Source organism: Oncorhynchus clarkii, chromosome 18, assembly GCF_045791955.1.
Source record: "Oncorhynchus clarkii lewisi isolate Uvic-CL-2024 chromosome 18, UVic_Ocla_1.0, whole genome shotgun sequence".
Lineage (NCBI taxonomy): Eukaryota > Metazoa > Chordata > Actinopteri > Salmoniformes > Salmonidae > Oncorhynchus > Oncorhynchus clarkii.
The window spans coordinates 73,067,118-73,083,121 of record NC_092164.1 but is presented as its reverse complement, the minus strand read 5'-3'; the positions used below and the strand labels follow the sequence as shown (position 1 = coordinate 73,083,121).

The 16,004-nt window shown below is 41.6% G+C and overlaps 1 protein-coding gene across 1 annotated transcript in view; it reads right to left on the bottom strand.

The window, feature by feature from the left end:
- The window catches only part of LOC139372808 (disks large-associated protein 3-like), a 315,407-nt gene extending 309,366 nt beyond the window's left edge, over positions 1-6,041 (bottom strand). Inside the window, 1 exon segment of the mRNA XM_071112612.1 lies at positions 5,904-6,041. The gene's annotated coding sequence lies outside the window, so the exon portion shown is untranslated.
- Positions 6,042-16,004: the final 9,963 nt, after the last annotated feature.

Sequence of the window (16,004 nt, the reverse complement as noted above, 5' to 3'; positions counted from 1 at the left end):
GGACCGAGAGATTGAGAAACAGCTTCTATCTCAAGGCCATCAGACTGCTAAACAGCCATCTCTACTCAGAGAGGCTGCCGCCCTGCATACATAGACTTGAAATCACTGGCCACTTCAATAAGGGAACACTGGTCACTTTAATAATGTTTACATATTTTGCATGAATCATTTCATATGCTGTATTCTATTCTACTGTATTCTATTCTACTGTATTTTATTCTACTGTATTCTATTCTACTGTATTCTACTTGTCACGAGTCCGACCGAGGGTGTTTCCCTTTCCCGGGCAGGTGGCGCTCGGCGGTCGTCGTCACCGGCCTATTAGCTGCCACTGATTGTTTTTCCTCCCCCTCCTTGTATGTTGAGTGGTAGCACCTGTGAATGTTTAATTAGTTTGTCTTTATTAGACAGCCGGCCCGCCTGGTTGTTGTGCGGGATTATTTCTATGTAAACCTTCGGCTCTGTGGTATAGGCACGTGTTAGTGTCCGGTCGGGATTGTTTCCCCTTGTACATTTTGATTCCCTGTGTTGTGGGAACGTAACTTTTTGTGAGCACCCTGTGGTGCGTTGGTGCGATTAAAAGACGCGCAGCATTGAACTCTCTGTCTCCTGCATTTGACTCCACACCCACGACACCCGGAGCATTACACTACTCTACTGTATTTTATTCTACTGTATTCTATTCTACTGTATTCTATTCTACTGTATTCTATTCTACTGTATTATATTCTGCTGTATTATATTCTACTGTATTCTATTCTGCTGTATTCTATTCTACTGTATTCTATTCTGCTGTATTCTATTCTACTGTATTTTACTCTATGCCACACAGACATTGCTCATCCAAACATTTATATATTCTTAGTTCCATTCCTTTAGATTTGTGTGTATTGTGTGTAATTGTCAGGTATGTGTAAATGGCTGCAAGGGAGTAAGGCGCAGGATAGCAGATATTCGGTAGCAAACGGAGCTTTTTATTTAGGCAAATCAAAAGCACACGGCACAATGACCACGAAATACAATACGGGTTGACATAACCCAGCGCAACCAGACATACGTGCGCATAACATGAAAACAGATGAACAATACCACACAAAGACATGGGGGAAACAGAGGGTTAAATACCCAACACATAATGAGGGAAATGAGAACCAGGTGTGTGGGGAAAACGAGACAAAACAAATGGAAAATGAAAAATGGATTGGCGATGGCTAGAAGACTGCCCGAACAAGGAGAGGCATCGACTTCGGGCGGAAGTCGTGACAGTATTGTTGTGAAATTGTTAGATATTACTTGTTATATATCACTCCACTGTCGGAGATAGAAACACAAGCATTTCGCTACACCCGCAATAACATCTGCTGAACATGTGTATGTGACCAATACAATTTGAATTGATATATATGATACAATACCTAGGATATTATATTCTAATAGTTGACTAATATATTGGTAATAGAACTAGAATATCTATATAGAATATAGAATAGAATAGAATATACCACACTAGAATATAAAATATGGAATAGAATATACCACACTAGAATATAGAATAGAGAATATAGAATATAGAATAGAATATACCACACTGGAATATAGAATATAGAATATAGAATAGAATATACCACACTAGAATATAGAATATAGAATATAGAATAGAATATACCACACTAGAATATAGAATATAGAATATAGAATAGAATATACCACACTAGAATATAGAATATAGAATATAGAATAGAATATACCACACTAGAATATAGAATATAGAATATAGAATATAATATACCACACTAGAATATAGAATATAGAATATAGAATAGAATATACCACACTAGAATATAGAATATAGAATATAGAATATAATATACCACACTAGAATATAGAATATAGAATATAGAATAGAATATACCACACTAGAATATAGAATATAGAATATAGAATAGAATATACCACACTAGAATATAGAATATAGAATATAGAATAGAATATACCACACTAGAATATAGAATATAGAATATAATATACCACACTAGAATATAGAATAGAATAGAATATACCACACTAGAATATAGAATAGAATAGAATATACCACAATGAACGATGTTTGGATGTTAAAAACACGTTCCAAATGGAACCTTATTCCTTCTATACTACTACTACTACTACTGCCCTACTGTTGACCAGAGCCCTATAGGGTAGTGTACCATTTGGCATACAGACAGGGAGACAGGGAAGCATTGAAACTGGGAAGCTAAATGTTATTTATATTCATGAAGGAGCCTAGCTGCAAACCAACTACTGTTGAAATGGAACGGTTTAAATGAAATGTATCTCGCTGTGTTATGCTGGTGATCATCCATGAGTTAGCACGCACCAGTGGAGGCTCCTCAGAACAGGAAGGGGAGGACCATCCTCCTCAGTGAATTTCAATCAAATAAAAATAGTAAAAGTCCTGTTCAGATAAAACTCAGAAATATATTCACGTCACCAAATAATTGATTAAAACACACTGTGTTGCAATGAAGGTCTTCAGTAGCCTCAACAGAACTCTGTAGGGTAGCACCATGGTGTAGCCGGAGGACAGATGGCTTCCATCCTCCTCTGGGTACATTGACTTCAATACAAAACCTAGGAGACTTACGGTTCTCAACCCCTTCCATAGACTTGCACAGTAATTATGACAACTTCCGGAGGACGTCCTCCAACCGATCAGAGCTCTTGCAGCATGAACTGACATGTTTTCCAACCAATCAAAAGATCAAAGAATTAATCTAGTACTGAAAGCATAAGCTACAGCTAGCTAGCACTGCAGTGCATAAAATGTGGTGAATTGTTGACTCAAAGAGAGAGAAAGAAAATATCTTTAAAAATTAAGGAGAAGCTAGAGAGAGAGAGAGAGAGAGAGAGAGATTTCACTGTATTTTTTTCACTGGCACTTAGCTAGCTAATGCAGCTAGCTAGTTTAGCTACTCAAACACCCGGCACAAACAGAGAGGGATGCTATGTTAGCTAGCTGGCTATGGCTATCCAACAGAGAGGGATACCATGTTAGCTAGCTGGCTATGACTATCCAACAGAGAGGCATGCCATGTTAGCTAGCTGGCTATGGCTATCCAACAGAGAGGGATGCCATGTTAGCTAGCTGGCTATGAATATCCAACAGAGAGGGATGCTATGTTAGCTAGCTGGCTATGGCTATCCAACAGAGAGGGATGCTATGTTAGCTAGCTGGCTATGGCTATTACAACAGAGAGGGATGCCATGTTAGCTAGCTGGCTATGACTATCCAACAGAGAGGGATGCTATGTTAGCTAGCTGGCTATGGCTATCCAATAGAGAGGGATGCCATGTTAGCTAGCTGGCTATGACTATCCAACAGAGAGGGATGCTATGTTAGCTAGCTGGCTATGGCTATCTAAACGAGAGGGATGCCATGTTAGCTAGCTGGCTATGACTATCCAACAGAGAGGGATGCTATGTTAGCTAGCTGGCTATGGCTATCTAAACGAGAGGGATGCCATGTTAGCTAGCTGGCTATGACTATCCAACAGAGAGGGATGCTATGTTAGCTAGCTGGCTATGACTATCTAAACGAGAGGGATGCCATGTTAGCTAGCTGGCTATGGCTCTCCAACAATGGAACTCTTCCAAGTAAAGCTAAGCTTTTGGTTTTAATAATTTATGGCCACCGGGGCCCGACGGTGTAACTGCTAAACTGCTTGCTGAACTGCTTACACTGTGCTTACACTGGGAGATGGGAGAAGGAATTACACAACAAGTTAAATGACCATGTTGTTTGTATGTGGCTGCTATGAAAGTGAACTGTGTTTGCTTGTGATTAGGGGTGTATTCATTCCACCAATTCTGTTGAGAAAAAAAACGTTTTTTTAAACAGAATCACACGGAACGGGGTTAAACATACCTGAATTTGTTTGATAGAAACTCTCATTTGCAACTGTTGGACTAATGATTATACCCTAGATCAGCTAGATGCAGACAGGAGTTTGCAAGGTTGTATTGTCACCTTGATTACTCACATTTGATTATCTCATCATGTGTGCACCTACATTGTAAACTGCCATTCATAGGCTAAGTTGTAGCAACCTCATGATGGGTATAGGGAACATGTGAGTATCATGGAGTAGCCTAAACCTATCGATGTTTCATTGAACTGTGGGTGAATGGACTATGAATGACAGTCATACAATGTGCTGTAATAGTTATAAGGGCCGTGCTCATTAAAACAATGATCTTCCTCCCTCGTCTGAAACGACACTGACATATGCTCCCCTCCATCCCAGAGCAGATGAGTAATGAATCAAGAGGGGGAAATCTGTCAACCAAGCAAAACAAAAAAACATGGTCTCAGCAAATCAAACACTAGTGGTTACTACTACTGGTGCTCGTCATTAGACGATCCAACGGACCCCTTTTGTCTCCAATTGACTTGTGTCGAGAACATAATTGATTAATCAACACAAACTGGAGGATTTAGTCTCCTTTTTGGTTTACGAAAGGATGCACAGATGTGGTGGATAACAGAGAGAGAGAGCATACAGATGTTCACACAGCACACACACACAGAGAGAGAGAGACAAAGAGAGACAAAGAGAGAGAGCATACAGATGTTCACACAGCACACACACAGGGAGAGAGAGAGACAAAGAGAGACAGAGAGAGAGCATACAGATGTTCACACAGCACACACACAAATAAAGAGAGGGAGAGAGAGAGAGACAAAGAGAGACAGAGAGAGAGAGAGAGAGAGAGAGAGAGAGAGAGAGAGACAAAGAGAGAGAGAGACAGAGAGAGACAGAGAGAGAGAGACAGAGACAGAGAGAGTCAGAGAGAGAGAGAGAGAGAGAGAGAGAGAGAACGAGAGAGAGAGAGAGAGAGACAGAGAGAGAGAGAGAGAACGAGAGAGAGAGAGAGAGAGAGAGAGAGAGAGAGAGAGAGAGAGGCAGAGAAAGAGAGAAATAGAGAGAGAGAGACAGAGAAAGAGAGAAATAGAGAGAGAGAGAGAGACAGAGAAAGAGAGAAATAGAGAGAGAGATAACCGTCATAGAAACTGCCTGCCGACCTGCAGTAAAACAGCTGGTTACAAAGTATAAGGTGCTGGCGCTCTATCCCGGGAGGATGAGACAGAGAGAGCCTACCAGGGTAGTCTTTCAAGCAGAATCATCACATCGGTGTCCCTCGCCTCTGATACACTTGCTCCCATGTGATTAATTAGCCCTAGCGATTTCGGTGTAAACGTGAAACTATAAGACTATTCCTCTTCGTGACACGGTCGCTTTCACAGTCATTTAATATTTCCGCACCAATGGGACGGCATTCGTCCCAAGACTTACTGACCGAGGGCCAGTTTCCCCTCAGAACGGGATGAGCGTTTGGTTTCTTTGATTTTGATTGGCCTACTCTTTCTCTTGTCGAGTTAATTTGATGTGTGTATTTCTCGTCATGTGGCAAAGAAAGATCACATTTGTCCCCGTTGCACAGCTAGACTTGGCGCAACTTGGTCCTTAGCTGTCAAGTTGACACAGCTGTGAGCCCTATTGACACCAGCCCCGAAGCCTGCTTCAGAGAGACCGAGCCCAAGCTGCTGTGCAGAGCAGGGCTTGCCTTGAACACGGATACTTAGACAATAAATACATCGACCCAGAACCACTGCAGGTAACAAAAGCCGTTCTATACGAAGACATTGCGTTACTTAGACTGAGAAAACATGACATTTGGAAGCCAGAATCCCGCGTTTCGGTTCACGCAAAAGGAGCATCTCTCTAGCCTTTTTTTTGTGAAAGAACCTGGGCCCGGTTTCCCAAAAGCATCTTAACCATATTATAACCATATGATCATTCGGGCTCTTCTCTCTGTCTGTTTTAAAACGCAAAAGGTCTTACCTTGTCTGTTCAGCGAGGTTTTAGACCCGTTTCTTCGTTTGAATAAAACACCAGTATTCCTCGGTTTGGTTCCCCCCCCCCGCGTCGGTAAGGAGGAGAGATCCAGCGCGGTGGCTGGTCCGTTATTTTTCTCCGCAGCTCGCTGTCTGAGCGCTCTCGTTCTCTCTCTAGCTCACTGAAAGGGCAAGCACGGTTCTCTACGAGAGCGCGTGGTTCACCGGAGTCCCTTTCCGGACCCCAAATTAGAGGAGGGGCCAAGTCAAGTATAGGGTACTATTAATATTAAATAGCAGCATTCTGGATTGTTATGTTATTCACTGTCCTGTGTCCCACCCAGTCTGGTTGGGTCCTTGTTTTTTGTCTTCGGTGATAAATATCAGTTTGGACTGTGCCTTTCACTGAAATGTCTTGCTTGTCTGGAACATTGTTGGCACAAATACAGGGAAATATTAGCCATCATTCTCAATATTATATTAGTCACTGCCCTATGCTATATGTACTGTCCTGTACTCTGTCCTATGCTATATGTACTGTCCTGTACTCTGTTGTACTGTACCCATAGTCTACTGTTATACTGTACCCATAGTCTACTGTTATACTGTACCCATAGTCTACTGTTGTACTGTACCCATAGTCTACTGTTGTACTGTACCCATAGTCTACTGTTGGGTCTCTGTTGTACTGTACCCATAGTCTACTGTTGTATTGTACCCATAGTCTACTGTTGTACTGTACCCATAGTCTACTGTTGTACTGTACCCATAGTCTACTGTTGTACTGTACCCATAGTCTACTGTTGTACTGTACCCATAGTCTACTATTGGGTCTCTGTTGTACTGTACCCATAGTCTACTGTTGGGTCTCTGTTATACTGTACCCATAGTCTACTGTTGTACTGTACCCATAGTCTACTGTTGTACTGTACCCATAGTCAAATATTGGGTCTCTGTTGTACTGTACCCATAGTCTACTGTTATACTGTACCCATAGTCTACTGTTGGGTCTCTGTTGTACTGTACCCATAGTCTACTGTTGTACTGTACCCATAGTCTACTATTGGGTCTCTGTTGTACTGTACCCATAGTCTACTGTTATACTGTACCCATAGTCTACTATTGGGTCTCTGTTGTACTGTACCCATAGTCTACTGTTGTACTGTACCCATAGTCTACTATTGGGTCTCTGTTGTACTGTACCCATAGTCTGCTGTTGTACTGTACCCATAGTCTACTGTTATACTGTACCCATAGTCTACTGTTGTACTGTACCCATAGTCTACTGTTGGGTCTCTGTTGTACTGTACCCATAGTCTACTGTTATACTGTACCCATAGTCTACTGTTGTACTGTACCCATAGTCTACTATTGGGTCTCTGTTGTACTGTACCCATAGTCTGCTATTGGGTCTCTGTTGTACTGTACCCATAGTCTACTGTTGTACTGTACCCATAGTCTACTGTTGTACTGTACCCATAGTCTACTGTTGGGTCTCTGTTGTACTGTACCCATAGCCTACTGTTATACTGTACCCATAGTCTACTGTTGTACTGTACCCATAGTCTACTATTGGGTCTCTGTTGTACTGTACCCATAGTCTACTGTTGGGTCTCTGTTGTACTGTACCCATAGTCTACTGTTATACTGTACCCATAGTCTACTGTTGTACTGTACCCATAGTCTACTGTTGTACTGTACCCATAGTCTACTGTTGTACTGTACCCATAGTCTACTGTTGTACTGTACCCATAGTCTACTGTTGTACTGTACCCATAGTCTACTGTTGTACTGTACCCATAGTCTACTGTTGTACTGTACCCATAGTCTACTGTTGGGTCTCTGTTGTACTGTACCCATAGTCTACTGTTATACTGTACCCATAGTCTACTGTTGTACTGTACCCATAGTCTACTATTGGGTCTCTGTTGTACTGTACCCATAGTCTACTGTTGGGTCTCTGTTGTACTGTACCCATAGTCTACTGTTATACTGTACCCATAGTCTACTGTTGTACTGTACCCATAGTCTACTATTGGGTCTCAGTTGTACTGTACCCATAGTCTACTGTTATACTGTACCCATAGTCTACTGTTGTACTGTACCCATAGTCTACTGTTGTACTGTACCCATAGTCTACTATTGGGTCTCTGTTGTACTGTACCCATAGTCTACTGTTGTACTGTACCCATAGTCTACTGTTGTACTGTACCCATAGTCTACTGTTGTACTGTACCCATAGTCTACTATTGGGTCTCAGTTGTACTGTACCCATAGTCTACTGTTATACTGTACCCATAGTCTACTGTTGGGTCTCTGTTGTACTGTACCCATAGTCTACTGTTATACTGTACCCATAGTCTACTGTTGTACTGTACCCATAGTCTACTATTGGGTCTCAGTTGTACTGTACCCATAGTCTACTGTTATACTGTACCCATAGTCTACTGTTGGGTCTCAGTTGTACTGTACCCATAGTCTACTGTTATACTGTACCCATAGTCTACTGTTGTACTGTACCCATAGTCTACTGTTGGGTCTCTGTTGTACTGTACCCATAGTCTACTGTTGTACTGTACCCATAGTCTACTATTGGGTCTCTGTTGTACTGTACCCATAGTCTACTGTTGTACTGTACCCATAGTCTACTGTTGTACTGTACCCATAGTCTACTGTTGTACTGTACCCATAGTCTACTATTGGGTCTCAGTTGTACTGTACCCATAGTCTACTGTTATACTGTACCCATAGTCTACTGTTGGGTCTCTGTTGTACTGTACCCATAGTCTGCTGTTGTACTGTACCCATAGTCTACTGTTATACTGTACCCATAGTCTACTGTTGTACTGTACCCATAGTCTACTGTTGGGTCTCTGTTGTACTGTACCCATAGTCTACTGTTATACTGTACCCATAGTCTACTGTTGTACTGTACCCATAGTCTACTATTGGGTCTCTGTTGTACTGTACCCATAGTCTGCTATTGGGTCTCTGTTGTACTGTACCCATAGTCTACTGTTGTACTGTACCCATAGTCTACTGTTGTACTGTACCCATAGTCTACTGTTGGGTCTCTGTTGTACTGTACCCATAGCCTACTGTTATACTGTACCCATAGTCTACTGTTGTACTGTACCCATAGTCTACTATTGGGTCTCTGTTGTACTGTACCCATAGTCTACTGTTGGGTCTCTGTTGTACTGTACCCATAGTCTACTGTTATACTGTACCCATAGTCTACTGTTGTACTGTACCCATAGTCTACTGTTGTACTGTACCCATAGTCTACTGTTGTACTGTACCCATAGTCTACTGTTGTACTGTACCCATAGTCTACTGTTGTACTGTACCCATAGTCTACTGTTGTACTGTACCCATAGTCTACTGTTGTACTGTACCCATAGTCTACTGTTGGGTCTCTGTTGTACTGTACCCATAGTCTACTGTTATACTGTACCCATAGTCTACTGTTGTACTGTACCCATAGTCTACTATTGGGTCTCTGTTGTACTGTACCCATAGTCTACTGTTGGGTCTCTGTTGTACTGTACCCATAGTCTACTGTTATACTGTACCCATAGTCTACTGTTGTACTGTACCCATAGTCTACTATTGGGTCTCAGTTGTACTGTACCCATAGTCTACTGTTATACTGTACCCATAGTCTACTGTTGTACTGTACCCATAGTCTACTGTTGTACTGTACCCATAGTCTACTATTGGGTCTCTGTTGTACTGTACCCATAGTCTACTGTTGTACTGTACCCATAGTCTACTGTTGTACTGTACCCATAGTCTACTGTTGTACTGTACCCATAGTCTACTATTGGGTCTCAGTTGTACTGTACCCATAGTCTACTGTTATACTGTACCCATAGTCTACTGTTGGGTCTCTGTTGTACTGTACCCATAGTCTACTGTTATACTGTACCCATAGTCTACTGTTGTACTGTACCCATAGTCTACTATTGGGTCTCAGTTGTACTGTACCCATAGTCTACTGTTATACTGTACCCATAGTCTACTGTTGGGTCTCAGTTGTACTGTACCCATAGTCTACTGTTATACTGTACCCATAGTCTACTGTTGTACTGTACCCATAGTCTACTGTTGGGTCTCTGTTGTACTGTACCCATAGTCTACTGTTGTACTGTACCCATAGTCTACTATTGGGTCTCTGTTGTACTGTACCCATAGTCTACTGTTGTACTGTACCCATAGTCTACTGTTGTACTGTACCCATAGTCTACTGTTGTACTGTACCCATAGTCTACTATTGGGTCTCAGTTGTACTGTACCCATAGTCTACTGTTATACTGTACCCATAGTCTACTGTTGGGTCTCTGTTGTACTGTACCCATAGTCTACTGTTATACTGTACCCATAGTCTACTCTTGTACTGTACCCATAGTCTACTATTGGGTCTCAGTTGTACTGTACCCATAGTCTACTGTTATACTGTACCCATAGTCTACTGTTGGGTCTCAGTTGTACTGTACCCATAGTCTACTGTTATACTGTACCCATAGTCTACTGTTGTACTGTACCCATAGTCTACTGTTGGGTCTCTGTTGTACTGTACCCATAGTCTACTGTTGTACTGTACCCATAGTCTACTATTGGGTCTCTGTTGTACTGTACCCATAGTCTACTGTTGTACTGTACCCATAGTCTACTGTTGTACTGTACCCATAGTCTACTGTTATACTGTACCCATAGTCTACTGTTGTACTGTACCCATAGTCTACTGTTATACTGTACCCATAGTCTACTATTGGGTCTCTGTTGTACTGTACCCATAGTCTACTGTTGTATTGTACCCATAGTCTACTGTTATACTGTACCCATAGTCTACTATTGGGTCTCTGTTGTACTGTACCCAAAGTCTGCTGTTGTACTGTACCCATAGTCTACTGTTGTACTGTACCCATAGTCTACTGTTGTACTGTACCCATAGTCTACTGTTGTACTGTACCCATAGTCTACTGTTGGGTCCCTGTTATACTGTACCCATAGTCTACTGTTGTACTGTACCCATAGTCTACTATTGGGTCTCTGTTGTACTGTACCCATAGTCTACTGTTGGGTCTCTGTTGTACTGTACCCATAGTCTACTGTTATACTGTACCCATAGTCTACTGTTATACTGTACCCATAGTCTACTGTTGTACTGTACCCATAGTCTACTGTTGGGTCCCTGTTATACTGTACCCATAGTCTACTGTTGTACTGTACCCATAGTCTACTGTTATACTGTACCCATAGTCTACTGTTGTACTGTACCCATAGTCTACTGTTATACTGTACCCATAGTCTACTGTTATACTGTACCCATAGTCTACTGTTGTACTGTACCCATAGTCTACTGTTGGGTCCCTGTTATACTGTACCCATAGTCTACTGTTGGGTCTCTGTTGTACTGTACCCATAGTTTACTGTTATACTGTACCCATAGTCTACTGTTGTACTGTACCCATAGTCTACTGTTGTACTGTACCCATAGTCTACTGTTATACTGTACCCATAGTCTACTGTTGTATTGTACCCATAGTCTACTGTTGTACTGTACCCATAGTCTACTGTTGTACTGTACCCATAGTCTACTGTTGTACTGTACCCATAGTCTACTGTTGTACTGTACCCATAGTCTACTGTTGTACTGTACCCATAGTCTACTGTTATACTGTACCCATAGTCTACTGTTATACTGTACCCATAGTCTACTGTTGTACTGTACCCATAGTCTACTGTTGTACTGTACCCATAGTCTACTGTTGTACTGTACCCATAGTCTACTGTTGTACTGTACCCATAGTCTACTGTTATACTGTACCCATAGTCTACTGTTGGGTCTCTGTTGTACTGTACCCATAGTCTACTGTTGTACTGTACCCATAGTCTACTGTTATACTGTACCCATAGTCTACTGTTGTACTGTACCCATAGTCTACTGTTATACTGTACCCATAGTCTACTGTTATACTGTACCCATAGTCTCCTGTTATACTGTACCCATAGTCTACTGTTGTACTGTACCCATAGTCTACTGTTGTACTGTACCCATAGTCTACTGTTGTACTGTACCCATAGTCTACTGTTATACTGTACCCATTGTCTACTGTTGTACTGTACCCATAGTCTACTGTTGTACTGTACCCATAGTCTACTATTGGGTCTCTGTTGTACTGTACCCATAGTCTACTGTTATACTGTACCCATAGTCTACTGTTGTACTGTACCCATAGTCTACTGTTATACTGTACCCATAGTCTACTGTTGTACTGTACCCATAGTCTACTGTTATACTGTACCCATAGTCTACTATTGGGTCTCTGTTATACTGTACCCATAGTCTACTGTTGGGTCTCTGTTGTACTGTACCCATAGTCTACTGTTGTACTGTACCCATAGTCTACTGTTGTACTGTACCCATAGTCTACTGTTGGGTCCCTGTTATACTGTACCCATAGTCTACTGTTGTACTGTACCCATAGTCTACTGTTGGGTCCCTGTTATACTGTACCCATAGTCTACTGTTGTACTGTACCCATAGTCTACTATTGGGTCTCTGTTATACTGTACCCATAGTCTACTGTTGTACTGTACCCATAGTCTACTATTGGGTCTCTGTTATACTGTACCCATAGTCTACTGTTGTACTGTACCCATAGTCTACTGTTGTACTGTACCCATAGTCTACTGTTGTACTGTACCCATAGTCTACTGTTGTACTGTACCCATAGTCTACTGTTGTACTGTACCCATAGTCTACTGTTGGGTCTCTGTTGTACTGTAGGGGTTTGCCTTTCACTGATTGCCTATCATATATGTGACATGCTCAGAACTAAAATAGGGTATATGAATATAAGACAAGTCTTCAAATGCATTGTAACTGTATCATGAATTATAAGTAAATTATTACAGACTATTCTGTTCTATTCTGTTCTAAGATTCTATAAAGTTATATTCTGTTCTATTCTGTTCTAAGATTCTATTCTGTTCTATTCTGTTCTAAGATTCTATAAAGTTCTATTCTGTTCTCAGATTCTATAAAGTTCTATTCTGTTCTATTCTGTTCTCAGATTCTATAAAAAATTCTGCTCTAAGATTCTATAAAGTTTTAGTCTGCTCTATTCTGTTCTAAGATTCTATAAAGTTCTATTCTGTTCTCAGATTCTATAAAGTTATATTCTGTTCTATTCTGTTCTATTCTGTTCTATTCTGTTCTAAGATTCTATAAAGTTCTATTCTGTTCTAAGATTCTATTCTGTTATATTCTGTTCTCAGATTCTATAAAAAATTCTGTTCTAAGATTCTATAAAGTTTTAGTCTGTTCTATTCTGTTCTATTCTGCTCTAAGATTCTATTAAGTTTTAGTCTGTTCTATTCTGTTCTATTCTGTTCTAAGATTATATAAAGTTATATTCTGTTCTAAGATTCTATTCTGTTCTATTCTGCTCTAAGATTCTATAAAGTTTTAGTCTGTTCTATTCAGTTCTAGTCTGTTCTGAGATTCTATCAAGTTATATTCAGTTCTGTTATATCCAACCCAGTGCCTCCTTGACAGCTTTGAGGACGGTATGATTAGGTGAATTATATCCAGTTGTCAGTCAGTCACACATCCTGTCCTCTTCAGGACACTTGACTGACATGTCCACTATGATTGGCTATTAATAGAGTGAGACCAATAAAGAGAGGGCATGGTAGTAGATAATAAGATTAGGGCTAGGATCCTCATCAACACTGAGTGGAAATCAAAGCTCCTCTCTCTCTCTCTCTCTCTCCCCCGCACAATATTATATTGAGATACTACAGGCCCAGTGTCCTAAACCATGAGTTGTGCAGCTGGCAACAGATATGGGAGATAAAGGCATTTTTTTGGTTTGAATCTGAATCACGCTATCCCTTCCCTGGACGGATGATCCCAGCCACAGTGACTAATTTGGCTGGGGGATTGTGTAATACCTACATGTGCTGTGCTGTGTTACTGGCTTCAAGGCAAGGCTAACTCTCTCTTCCCCCAGCACTGCCCTGCTTCTGCCAGATTAGACAATGCGTCCTCCTGCATACCATGCAGGGGTAACGAGCATGATAAATAAGCCCCTCTAAACCCCTCCATACCCCTCTATACCCCTCTATACTAAATAAGCCCCTCTAAACCCCTCCATACCCCTCTATACTAAATAAGCCCCTCTAAACCTCTCCATACCCCTCTATACCCCTCTATACCCCTCCATACCCCTATATACCCCTCCATACCCCTCTATACCCCTCTATACTAAATAAGCCCCTCTAAACCCCTCCATACCCCTCTATACCCCTCTATACTCTCTATACCCCTCTATCCTCCCCTTTACCTCTCTATACCTCTACATACCCCTCTAAACCCCTCTATACCCCTCCAAACCCCTCTATACCCCTCCATACCCCTCTATACCCCTCTATACTAAATAAACCCCTCTAAACCCCTCCATACCCCTCTATACTAAATAAGCCCCTCTAAACCCCTCCATACCCCTCTATACCCCTCTATACCCTCCATACCCCTCTATACCCCTCCATACCCCTCTATACCCCTCTATACCCCTCTATACTCTCTATACCCCTCTATACTCCCCTATACCTCTCTATACCCCTACATACCCCTCTAAACACCTCCATACCCCTCTAAACCCCTCCATAGTCCTCTTTACCCCTCAATACCCCTCTATACCCCTCCATACCCCTCTATGCCCCTCTATACTAAATAAGCCCCTCTAAACCCCTCTATACCCCTCCACACCCCTCTATACCCATCTATACCCCTCTATGCCCCTCTATACCCCTCTATACTAAATAATCCCTTCGAAACCCCTCCATACTCCTCTATAACCCTCCATACCCCTCCATACCCCTCTATACCCCTCTATACTATCCATACCCCTCTATACTCTCCATACCCCTCCATACCCCTCTATACCCCTCTACAATAAATAAGCCCCTCTAAACCCCTCCATACCCCTCTAAACCCCTCCATACCCCTCTATACTCCTCTATACCCCTATATACTCCTCCATACCCCTCTATACTCTCTAAGCCCATCTATACCCCTCTATATACTCTATACAAGTCTATACCCCTCTATAATCTCTAAACCCATCTAAACCCCTCTACACACTCTATTAAAAGTCCATAATCTCTAAACCCCTCTATACCCCTCTATACTCCTCCATACCCCTCTATACTCTCTAAGCCCATTTATACCCCTCTATATACTGTATACAAGTCTATTCCCCTCTATACCCATCTATAATCTCTAAGCCCCTCTAAACCCCTCTACACACTCTATACAAGTCTATAATCTCTAAGCCCCTCTATACCCCTCTATACAAGTCTATACTCTCTATACCCCTTTATACAAAAATCTATACTCTCTATACAAGTCTATACCCCTCTATAATCTCTAAGCCCCTCTAAACCCCTCTATACCCCTCTACAAGTCTATACCCCTCTATACCTCTCTATCCCCCTCTATACCTCTCTATACCCCTCTATACTCTCTATACCCCTCTATATCCCTCTATACTCTCTAAACTCCTCTATAACCCTCTATACTCTCTACACTCTCTAAGCCCCTCTATACCCCTCTAAACACTCTATAAAAGTGTATACCCCTATATACCCATCTATACCAAACTATACCCCTCTATACCTCTCTATACCCCTCTATAATCTCTAAGCACCTCTAAGCCCATCTAAACCCCTATATACCCCTCCACACACTCTATACAAGTCTATACCCCTCTATACTCTCTATACCCCTCTATACCGATATATACCCCTCTATACTCTTTGTACCCCTCTATACCCATCTATACCCCTCTATACTACTCTATACTCTCTATATTCCTCTATACCCCTCTACACCCCTCTATACCCCTCTATACTCTCTATACCCCTCTATACACTCTATACCTCTCTATACTACTCTATACTCTCTATACCCCTCTATACTACTCTATACTCTCTATACCCCTCTATACCACGCTATACCACTCTATACTCTCTATAACCCTCTATACTCTCTATACCCCTCTATACCCCTCTATACTACTCTATACTCTCTATA